Source organism: Sciurus vulgaris (genome assembly GCF_902686455.1).
Source record: "Sciurus vulgaris genome assembly, contig: HiC_scaffold_177_arrow_ctg1, whole genome shotgun sequence".
Lineage (NCBI taxonomy): Eukaryota > Metazoa > Chordata > Mammalia > Rodentia > Sciuridae > Sciurus > Sciurus vulgaris.
Window position 1 is genome coordinate 1,345,129 of NW_027632876.1, and position 13,394 is coordinate 1,358,522.

A 13,394-nucleotide genomic window follows, 5' to 3' on the forward strand; every position below is an offset into this window, starting at 1 on the left:
TCTAAAGCATGTTTATATGCAAATGATGAAACATCTGAAAGGGAAATGAGTAAAACAACTCCATTTGCAATAGCCTCAAAAAAATAAAATACTTGGGCATCAATCTAAACAAAGAGGTAAAGATCTCTACAATGAAAACTACAAAACATTGAAGAAAGAAATTGAAGAAGACCTTAGAAGATGGAAAGATCTACCAAGTTCTTGGATAGGCAGAATTAATATTGTTGAAATGGCCATATTACCTAAAGTGCTATACAGATTCAATGCAATTCCAATTAAAATCCCAATGACATACCTTACAGAAATAGAGCAAGCAATTATGAAATTCACCTGGAAGAATAGTAAACCCAGAATAGCTAAAGCAATCCTTAGCAGGAAGAATGAAACAGGGGGGTATCGCAATACAAGATCTTCAACTATGCTACAAAGTAATAGTAACAAATACGGCATGGTATTGGCACCAAAATAGACAGGTAGATCAATGGTACAGAATAGAGGACATGGACACAAACCCAAATAAATACAACTTTCTTATACTAGACAAAGGGGCCCAAAATATGCAATGGAGAAAAGATAGCCTCTTCAACAAATGGTACTGGGAACACTGGAAATCCACATGCAACCGAATGAAAGTAAACCCCTATCTCTCACCTTGAACAAAAAAAACTCACAATGGATCAAGGACCTTGAAATCAGACCAGAGACCCTGCATCTTATAGAAAAAAAAGTAGGTCCATATCTTCAACTTGTTGGCTTAGGATCAGACTTCCTTAACCAGACTCCCATAGCATAAGAAATAAAAGCAAGAATCAATAACTGGGACAGATTCAAACTAAATAGCTTTATATTAGCAAAGGAAACTATCAGCAATTTGAACAGAGAGCCTACTGAGTGGGAGAAAATCTTTGCCCCTCATACTTCAGATAGAGCACTAATTTCCCGAATATATAAAGAACTCAAAAAACTCTACACGAAGAATACAGATAACCCAATCAACAAATGGGCTAAGGATATGAACAGATGCTTCACAGAAGAAGATCTACAAGCAATCAACACACATTATGATAAATGCTCACCACCTTTACTATTAAGAGAAATGCAAATCAAAACTACCCTAAGATTCCATCTCAGCCCAATTAGAATGGCGATTATCAAGAATACAAGCAACAACAGGTGTTTGCGAGGATGTGGGGAAAAAGGTACACTCATACATTTCTGGTGGGGTTGCAAATTAGTGCAGCCACTCTGGAAAGCATTATGGAGATTCCTTAAAAACTTGGAATGGACCCACCATTTGACCCAGCTATCCCACTCCTTTGCCTATACCAAAGGACTTAAAATACAGAGATACAGCCGCATCAATGTTCATAGCTGTTCAATTCACAATAGCCAGATTGTGGAACCAACCTAGATGTCCTTCAATTGATGAATGGATAAAGAAACTGTGGTATATATATACAATGGAATATTACTCATCTATAAAGAATGATAAAATTATGGCATTTACAGGCAAATGGGTGAAATTGGAGAATATCATGCTACGTGAGATAAGCCAATCTCAAAAATCCAAAGGGGGAATGATCTCACTGATAAGTGGATGATGACACATAATGGGGGGTTGGATGGGGGCAAGAATGGAGGAAGGAGGGACTGTATAGATGGAAAAGTGGGGTGGGAGGGGTGGGAGGATGGAAAAAATAACAGAATGAATCAAACATCATTACCCTATGAAAATGTATGATTATGCAAATGGTATGCTGTTACTCCATGTACAAACAGAAACAACATGTATCCCATTTGTTCACAATAAAAATAATTAAAAAAAAGAAACAAAAAACAAACAAACAAAAATAACAAAGACAGAACAATTTGAAACCATGCCTAGTCACAAAGATGGTCAACTTCCAATTAGCAGAACCATAGAATTCTCAGGAGGGCTAAGCTGTGGGGACAAGTCCTTGAAGACTGATAATGCAGTTTACGTAATGACAAAGGGAAATGGCAGAGGTTGCAATCACAGGTTTACCATCTGTTAGTCTCACTTTTTCATTAAGTGCAAAGTTACTTTGAAAGCTACCAAGCAAAAACTGAAAAGCCATTTAGGGTATTTCAACTCTGCCTGTATCCACTGTATTTCATGAAATGAAAATTTCAATAGCCTTATGAGAATTCCAATATGTTTTCAGTGAGTCTACTTGTGAACAACGAAGAAAACAATAGCTATCAATATGAATATCTATATGCATGAAGGAAATATTCATGCATATAATACAAAGAATAAGTGCTTTTTCAGAGTCCACTCAAAATTTTCTAATTTATATCAAATATGTATTGATGTAGTTGTTTGTACTAGTTTTCATGGAAATATGCCAAAACATAAAATTCAAGTGACAAGATTCCAGAATATTTAGAAGAAATGTGAAATAAAGTATGTTTACTAATATCCACTAAAATACTGGTCAAAAAGTCACAGACCAAATGTATGTATGAATTATATTATCCATAGTGTTCAGTTATCTTTCCCCATTGCTTAGAACTGCTACTTCTAGAGTATGTGTAAGTATATGAATAGAATCTTAAATATCATATTAGTATCTGAAGATAGCTATTTTAAAACAAGTCTTTAAAATGGGATTGATGCCCTTTTCTCATCAATTAAGATTAGAAAAACTAATCTTTGAGATTTCTGGGCCTGGGGTTGTAGCTCATGGGTAGGGTTCTTGCCTCAGACATATGAAGCACTGGGTTCAATCCTCAGTACCACATAAAAATAAATAAATAAAGATATTTTGTTCATCTACAATTAAAATTATTTTTAAAAAGATTTGGTTTCTTTCATCTAATGATAAAACATTAGGTATCACATTTTGTAATATATTGTTTGTTCCTTATAGAATTAAAATATATTTTTGAATATTAAAATGCCATATTTACTGATTTGTGGAAAACTCTGTAAGAATCTCTTCATTATATCCATGGATTACAATATATGAATATACTGAATCAATCATTCAAACAATATTCATTATGAGAAGTTTCATGTTAGAGGCAAGACTATTACATATTTATTATGACAGGCATCCTATTTTTTATATCGATAAAAACTTCTTTATAATAATGGATCTTTAAATTGCACAGAAAGAATGAAAGCTAAATTTTATCTTCTACACAGAGGAATTTCTCAGCTACTTTGTACTTGTCTATATTTAATTTCTGCCCTGCCCAAAAAACTAAGTGAATTCAGAAAAATAATAACCTCTGAGAAACAAACATTTAAAAAAAAAAAAACACAACCTTAAAGTGGAATACATGTTTCTCCTTAAATTACAATCATAATCCTAAATATATAAAAATTTTCATAGGAACTCTATTTAAAAACTCAAAATATACAATTATGAATTGGGACTTAAAATTTTTCTTTACCACAATTAAGATGTCCCAATTTTGAGATCATATCTTTTAACTCTGGTTAGAACCCTTGGTTTTCAATTCAAATTGCACCTTAACCACCAGTACTGTGACTTAGCATGTTACTTCAATGCATTAAATTTTAGTTTTGTACTTTTTTTTTGAAATTTTTATAATTTATTGTAAGTGAAGTTACATAGCAAAGAACAAACATGTAAGTGAAGCTCCACAGCAATGAACAAACATGCATTAAACATTCATTTAATTTGTCTAAGAATTTAAGATATAAAAAGAAAAATTTCAAAATATTTCTGGTTGCCAGGTTTTGTCCTGATGATTGCTATTCACCTTTAAAATCATCCCTTAAAAAGCAAAAAATTAATCCACCAAAAAGCACAATCAGAACTCCTTTATCAACTTCAGGAAAAAAAGTCTTTACTTTCATTTTTTGTTTTCTTTGGAACTGAGTGGACTCCTATTGAGCCTGAAATTTTCTCCATTTATATTTCAATATAAGCCTTCACTGAGACCTGTAAGGAACTAAAGGAGATTAGTGGTGTAATACAAAGCTGCTCCCTGCCCTTTCCTTGCATCACAACCTAGCTTGTCAGTCTGAAAGCTGCTCTCCTGCCCTTTCCAGTGCAGCCATTGTCCTCACCTTTCAACTACTTGTCAGTCTGTGAACATCCTAACTAGCTATTAGTTCATCAGTCAGCTTGCATGTATCATTCTCCATTATTGGTCCTCTATTAGCCCAGTGGAATTCAACTGCTTAAGGGTAGCTGCCCTGCCATCTTTTATTATGCTTTCTCTCCCCTGACTCACTTTTTCACTCTCTCTAGCATGCACCCTTTCTCTTTTCTTCTCATTTTCTCTGTTACCCTGCAGGGAGACACTGTTTGCTTAATAAACTCCCTTATGTGATTTCCCATATCTGGTGTAATTTTGTGGGATTTCTTACAAGTGGGTCCAGCAAAAATTTGATGCCAAGGGCATTTTAACCATTTCTTATTTTTAGTACAGGTTGGATGTCCAAGAAAATTATGGGACCTTATTTTCCATCACTTTTGAGAATGAAGCTACTATGGTAAACTCCTTACGTATATATGCCACTGGCTGTGGACCTTATTTGTCGATGCTTGTCTATCCAGTAGTTTTGGGTGAATATTTTTAGGATTATCTTTCTCTCAGTGACAAAATCTTATTAAATCTTGTTCCTTAATTCACAATAGCCAGACTATGGAACCAACCTAAATGCCCTTCAATTGATGAATGGATAAAGAAACTATGGTATATATATATATATATATACAATGGAATATTACTCAGCTATAAACAATAATAAAATTATGGCATTTGCAGGCAAATGGATGAAATTGGAGAATATCATGTTAAGTGAGATAAACCAATCTCAAAAATCCAAAAGAGGAATGATCTCATGATAAGTGGATGATGACACTTAATGGGGGGTGCGAGTGGGACAAGAATGGAGGAAGGAGGAACTGTATAGAGGGAAAAGAGAGGTGGGAGGGGTGGGGGGGAAAGAAAAAAATAATGGAATGAATCAAACATCATTACTCTATGTAAATATATGAATATGCAAATGGTATGCTGTTACTCCATGTACAAACTGAAACAACATGTATCCCATTTGTTTACAATAAAAATAAATTTTAAAAAAGGGGGGGCTGGGGATGTGGTAGAGTAGGAGAGCACTCTGGGTTCAATCCCGAGTACAGGGGAGGAAAAAAGATGAAAATGCTGTTTACTCCAATTTGATCAGTACGCATCATATACACGTATGCAGCTATCACACTGCAGCCCAAGATGTAGTGACTGAAAAGAACAAGCATGGGGAAGGAGTCACCACCCACCAATGCGTGACCCTGGCTGCTGACTTGTGCCTGTTTCCCCACCGGCATGACCTAGCTACTTGGACTCTTGAAAATCAAGGTGGTTGAAGGAACCCTGTAACAAGGCGGTGAGAGAAGCCAGACACGAGAAGTCACAGCTCATAGGGTGCCACTGGACAGGACGTCCCCGTGAGGATGGCAAAGAACAGAACCTCTGCAGACTTGAGCCGGACGATGTCACTGGTTCCATCATCAGCCCGGATCGGCAGCCCCCATCTGCGAATAGAGAGGCACCTACCCACCAGAGTGGAGGCCAGGGGCCGAAGAAGCAGCGGAAGGAGCAGAAGGGTCTGGGGGTTCAATCGCTTGCAGGACTGGAGCAGGGCAGTTGCTCTGCGTGCCTGTTCAGGTTGATGGGCCCCTTTAGGTTGGTAGATTTGAATCTCCTGTTTGGCCATTTCCAAGTGCAATTTGATTACATGGCAATCACCAGTGAGTAATTCTCCAGAAAGGCAGTGTAAGGATAAATGGAGCTCAGCTCAGGACCCGCGGTAGCTCCAGCCCTTCGGAGGGAACTGGTGCTCCGTATGCCTGGTCTCAGTTGTGGCTCAACAATAGCTCCCAGAAATCCACTATGGACCCAGGACCTCATGCAAGAGACTTTACTATGTAGACAACTAGGGCGTCCGCTCCGGGGTTGGAAAAGAAGGTAAAGAGCAGTTTTGTACTTTTGAATATAGATAACAAGAGTTCATACACTGGAGGAGTGCTGTGGGAATTTAGGACAGCACTGAGGATAATCCTTTAAAAGATGTTGGTTCTTATTATTTTTAAATTACTTTGCCAAAAGTCCCTTGTTCTACACATAATAATGAGATGAAAAGATAAGTCTTTTGAATAATAACATGAAAGTTACATATCATTTAGCATACAAATTTCCTTCCACTTATAGATATTTGGACCCCCAAAAAATTGATCCACGAAAAAACACAAGATGGTATTATGTGTGTGATTAGTATAAATGAAAAGAAACACTGTATTCACTTATAAAACAAATACTAGTGTACATTATTTGCCTGGCCCTTTTCTAAATATTAACTAAATAAGGCAACTTGTAAAAATAAAGCTCAATATTGAAAACTAATTGAAGGCATTTAAAAGAAAAGACAAATAATTTATGTATAAAATTTAAAGAACAGCAATTAACAATTTGTTCTACTCCTTTCTTCCTTACCTGTTATCTCTGTACCAAACATAACCTTTTCCACATCTCTACACCTAAGAATCCTTTTTTGCAAGATTATCCATGGCATGACTGCAAACATCACTGGGGTTCACTGAGGGAGTATCTGCAACAGATAACATTTCTTGAGCCTTCACAACAAAATAAGCATGATATTACCATCTCAATTCATTCTCACACAACCCCAAGAGGTAGGTATTATTAGCTCTACTTTACCAATGGTTGATAACGAGATCACACTCAATAAGTAGAGATAGGACCAGAAGTCTGCATTCCTACAAAGTCCATTTTATGAAATGCTGCTGATGGAATAAATAAATGCCAACTATAGAAGCTACAAAAGACAAGACTATTGTATTACTCTTGTATGGCATTAATTACTATTATTTAAAATTAATGCCTTAACCAAAGAATGATGACATTTTAAAATGTCATGCATTTAAAATTGTAGAATATATTCCATCTTCTACAAGATTTGAGGTCAATTTTGCTTCCTAAACCTGTCTTTTAAAAAGACTTCTATTTTGATTTTTAAATGCATATATATATGTTTATATATATATATATATATATATATATATGCATGTTCCATGTTTATATATATATAAACATGGAACAAATTAATGCTGGGAAAACTGATATATATGGATGAAAAAGGCAACACGTTTGTATGCAGATTCGACCAAATTATTTAGGAAAAAGAACTGACTATAATTTAGACTGAATTCTGTAGCTCCTTTTCACTCCACTGTGTTATTTTCACATTAGCCTAGAGGAAAATTCATTCATTTATTTTGGCAATTATTTTATGTTTGTTTTAAGTCATAAATTTTCAAAATAATTTTGAGTATGAAAAACATTTATAATTTTCAACATTCTTTGAATTCTTCTTTAATACATTTTTAATTTCTACCCCCCAAATTTTGAGTCATTGATAATGTAGACTTATATCTGAAATATCTGAAATAGGAATATGCAGTTATAATGCCTTCTATACTGTATGGTACAATAAAGTTTACATTTTTGTTTAGCCTTATTTTGCACAAACAACTGTCATCCTGTGCCCATCTCCCAAAAAAGAATCTTATACTTAATGGGTGCTTAAAATTTATTTTGTTTTGCTTTGTTATTGTACTAAAGACTGAACCCAGGGGTACTTAGCCACTGAGCAACATCCCCAGCACATTTTACATCTTATTTAGAGACAGGGTCTCTTTATATTGTTTTAGGCCTTGCTAAATTGCTGAGGATGGCTTTGAATTAAGGATTCTTCTGCATCAGCCTCCTGAGGCACTGGGATTACAGGCATCTGACACCTCTTCTGGCTTCCAGCCTTATTTGTTATTTAGAGACAGGGTCTCACTAAGTTGCCCAGGCTGACCTCAAACTTGGAATCCTCCTGCCTTAGCATCCTGAGTCACCAGGATTATAGGTGTGCACCACCATACCTGGCATAAAGTAAGTATTTTTTTTAAGTAAGAACTAGTTTGAAAGTGATCAAACCTGAACTTATTTTATGACCAATTTAATAAAAGGTAAACACATTTGAGTTAAAGTTTCCCACAGTATTGAGAGTCCCATTCTGAATACTGATTACTAAACTGGACTTGATTATTAATGCAAGTACATTCTCAATCATTTTCATGCTTTAATATTCATTATCTGCTTTTATTTAACAATGTTACTCCATGAATTATATTTGAATTGAAAATCACTGTTATTTTCCCAAAGAAATAAAAGAAATATTTACTTTAAATCTTTCATTTAAAGTAACTATCTTCTTTGAAGCATTATAAACACTTTCTTGTCTCTCTTTCTCCCTTACTCTTTCTTTTTCTCCATTCACAATGTGTCTTTTTTCCACCTAGGCCAAGAGGTCTTTATGTAATACTTTGTTGAATATAGGTATAAAATGCACCCACTCTTATCCGTTATTAAAATTAATTTAAAAAAATGCATTGCCTCATTTTCCCCAAAAAAGTAATTCAAAGAATCAGAAACATTTGTTGAGGCAAATTCAAAGCAAATAGGTGATATTAGTGTGGCGAGAGACAGAAACACAGAAACAGAAATACAAAGGAACAATAAAGAGAATACCAAAGTATAAAAGTGATAACGTTAGGGCAATCTGTGTAAAGGTTAGTTGGGAATTATTTGTATGATTGTTGTAACATTTCTGTAATTGAATTATTTTAACTTTTATTTACTTATGGTAAAACTAGAGGATGGATGAAACACAAAAATATCTGAAACTATAATGTCACTTAACTTGCTTGGAATAGGCCAATAATTCAGTTATAAGCTTTACAATCCAATACATGGAGGAAGAAATTGTGTGTGCCATTGTCCACAAGATGAATACAGATCGCTGCTCAATGAAGAACACGTAATTATTCCTGGTTCCTGGTGCTGAAATGAGAAATAAATTTCTCCCATGTGTTTTCAGTGTCCTCAATAACATTTTAAACATTTTTAGATGTTTATGGACTTTTTTATTCATTTATTTACTTGCAGTACTGAGAATCAAACCTAGTGCCTCACAAGTGCTAGGTAAGAGCTCTATCACTGAGCCACAACCCTAACCACTCAATAACTTTTTTATACTATATAAAATAAAAGTTTCATAGGGCTATTTTCAATAACATCATTCACACTGGGCCAACAGCCTAATGCCACAGTAAAGTTCACTTAAAGCAATCTACAGAGTATAGAACTAGGCATCCCAAGTACATAGCTCTAGAACAGCTATGTTAAACTCAAGGCTAGCATTAGAATATCTTTAAGAATAGACAACTTGCACAACTTTTCAAAGTTTCTAACATACTGTTTATCTTGGTCAAACTTTTGGTAAATATTAAATTCCAAACAGAAGCTTGTTCACTTAAAGAAGCACACACAACTTATTTATGCTGCTACTTATGAGCCTTTTCCTTTAACAAGCTGACAAACCAGGGGTAAGGTTAACACACTCTTACTTTAAATTAATAGTTAAATGTGTAATGTTTAATAGTTTTGCAAGAACATATGCCTGGATGAAGATCATCTTATTACAAAAGCAAATTAGCAACTACCCTATAAAATTCTGAGAGCCAGGACAAGTCTTGTCTGTAAAACATTGAAGCATTTGTCTGTCTACTTCATGTAAACAAATCCACAGAAGGACATGCTACTGAGAATGACAAAATTCCCAAGTCCCCTCTTCAGTACTACTGGGTGAATGAAAATATTAGAAAGCACTGTTATCTACATAACTTGGTGAATTATGAAACAGTGCACACTAAAGCATCAATATTAAAACAGTTAATGTGTGAACATTTTTCATCTGAAAATTTAAGCATACCACAAGTTTAACTCTCTTTCTGGTCCTGAACTTCAGAGAGCAATGACTGTTAACCAGCCATATGTGACACTGTTCAGGGAGACAGACATAGACATTCATGTAGCCCCTACAATGTCAGGCTACATGTGTGAACAAGAATGTCTTTTTCACACTTGCAGCAAAATGATCCTAAGGCAGTGGTTCTGAATCCTGGGTGTGCATCAAAATCAACAGGAAGTACTTCTTTAAAATTTTAAGAAGTACTACTTTGAGGTAAATTATCTACACTGCTCAGAATTTTTTTTTTTTTGTACCATGGATTGAACAAGGAATCTCAACCGCTGAGCCACTCCCAAGTCATCCACAGGTTTTTTTGAGACAGGGTTTCTAGAATTGCTTAGGGCCTTGCTAAATTGCTGAGACTGACTTTGAACTTGCAGTCCTCCTGCCTCAGCCTCTTAAGCCACTAGGATTACAGGGTTGTGCCATCACATCAGACTACTGCTCAGAATTTTTAAGAAACTATCTTAATAGTTGTTTACAGGTCTCATAAAATATACTCCAAGATAATATTCAATTCATTGCTAAGTATAGCTTAGCAATCAGCACAACACTGAAAACAGAAGAGAAATGCCAGACATGTAAATGATCAAAAAGTTGATGACTTTTACTAACAGATTACCTAAGATTTGATTCATTAAAATACTCCTGTAAACATTTCATAAATCTTTCACAGTAGCCTCAATAGACTGTCATAATAAAAAAAAGTACTAAATAACCAGTTGCATAAATCCATTTGTTCATTTATTATTTGTTGAGCACCCAGAATGTGCTGAGTACTGTGAAGGAACAAAAGGTGCAGTAACAGTCCTTGTCCTTGAGAAGCTTCCCATTGGGAGCTGTTCTTCACTGAAAATGATTCAAGTAACTAACAAGGAAAGAGAAGAATGAGAAGCATGACAGTAAAGACTATCAGAATGAAAGAGAACAGACATCATCTTCACATTTATTTCCCACCATAATTTCTACTTTCACAGTTTATGCACACCATTCAGTTTTAAAATATAACTGCCAATGCAAAGCAAGAAATATAATAAAAAGGAAAAAACTGAGACATAATATATGGTTATAAAACCTGCCCATTTTTAACCATGTGGGTTTAGCATATTATTTAAACTAAGCAACTGTGATGTGAAAAATCAACTGTGAAACACAGAAACTGATATTTTATGAGAGAGACATCAGAAGGTAAGGCAACAATGTGGTCACCATGTGAATCACTTCAGCAAAGGTTCTTGGAGCTGACAAGTCCCAATCATCCAAGACCTCCTTTTCTTCACTTAAGAGTCATCATTACAAGAACACTTTCACCCCTGAAGTTTAACCTTTTGATTCAAGTTAAAATGTCAAGATTAAAAACTCAACCTCTTCTCCCTGAGAGGACAGAGAAAACAAATTTTAACTGTTGTTCAAATAAGGTTTGATATTTAAGGGGATGAGAAGGGACGATAACAAGCAAAATTCAAGAATAAAAAAATGACTTCTGGACATCTAATGACAAGTAAGTGATGTAATTGATATTCATAAATTTATAGTCAATCTTTAATATCAGAAAATAGATAGAAAACCAAAGCTGGATTTATTCGTGCATATATACACCTTGTATAAAACACAGAGAAATATGTAGGCCTGTCTGTGAAATAAGTAGAAAAGAGTGCAAATACTTTATAGAATACATATTTACTGCAGTGGAATAAACACACATATTCATATAACCATCTTTTTCTTTACGTTTACTCCTTAACATTTACTTTGTTCACCAATAAAATTGGAATTTTCAAGTTGTCTGTCAATAAATATACAGTCAAAAGTACCACAGAAAAAATGATAAGAACTGAGTATAAATAAAAATATCAGTATTTTCTAGAAAATAAACAAAATTGTCAAAGAAAAAGTGAAGCATTTTAATGCAGGTGATTCTTTCCATGTGTGGCTAAAAGATGACTCAGAAAATCTACCAGGAAAAAGTGCAGAGGACTTCAAGTTTATTTCAGAATAAATTATATCAAGCAAATGCTGGACTGAGAGGCCTTTCTGTTAAAGTAACTCATAAACTTTAGTAGCTATTACCCTGAAAGACATCCATTTACCACAACTCTAAAATCTTGCTCCTCTTATATTTAAAAATATCTTAAAGGGTACAATGACAATGAAAAGTATCTATACTTTCCATTTTCTGAATATGAAGCTGAATCATAAAATGGTATGTAGTAAGAAAAGGATAAATTTTTAATTTAACAGGATTCGAATATAGCTAACAGATAAACATTTGCCTATTTTCACTTTTCAGATAAGGTTAGAATTTGTCTCTTCTATAGCACTATAAAAGAATAGTATGCCAACAGGAATACTCATCATGGCTCAGGAAATTTCTAGGATGTTCCAGGGTCCCTGAGAAGCACTCAGGATCCACTGGCCTCATCTTCAGAGTTTACATAGAGCAGAAATCTTATTTACACCTAACCTGGAATATGTCCTCAATTGCTCATGGAAAAGAGAGAACACTGCCCCTTGACACAATCTTTTTAAATTTTTTTGTAGTAGTAGATAGATAGCATGCCTTTGTATCATTTATTTATTTTTATGTGGTGCTAAAGGTCAAATCCAGTGCCTCACATGTGCTAGACAAATGCTCTGCCACTGAGCTACAGCCCCAAACCAATATTCTTTTATTTTTCTGAATGAAATTATGTTTAAAATGTTTATGTAGAAAAACAAATCTAACCAAATCAAGATGGTGTTGCCTAAATTTATCAATGAAATTCAAACACAAGAGTTACACCTGAAAACTGAGAGTGGAGTATGGTTATGTTCTTCTGAAAAGCTGACCTAGAATTGCACAGAGCAATGCTTCCAGAGGCCAGAAATATCATAAAAGAAATTTTCCAGTTACCTTAGAGTTCCTTAAGGTAAAAAAGTGAGAACCTAATTTCAGGGTCAAGTCTAGGTAAAGCTTTTAACATAGCAAACTGGTCCACAGGACTGGCACCCCTACTACCACCAACAGAAAATTATTTTTCATTTCGAAAGGGAAATTATTTTGAAACCTTCAAGTTCAAAATTACAAGCATCTAGACTCTTTAAAGCACAAGCACAGGCACAGACACATGAGGATGGGTAAAATTTCATCCAGGTTCTCTTATCAAACTAGATGTCATGAGATCTGGTTTCATTTTCCACTAATTGTTGACCTTTGAGAGGAGTCAAGTAGGTTCTCAGATATACTCCTCTTGAGGATTAACTCAGTAAAAATAAATGATGTTTTTGAAGCTGGGTATGTCAACACACACCTGTAATCTAACAACCTGGAAATTTAAAGCTAGCCTGGGTGACTTAGTGAAACCCTGCCTCAAAATAAAATAAAAAGAGAAGGGAATGTAGCTCAATGTTATGGTGCCCCGGGGTTTAACACTCAGTACAGAAAAATTAATTACCCCTAGTACCACACAGAATGTAAACTTATTTGAAAATAGATTATCTGTAGATGTAGTCAAGGTAAGATGAGGTCATC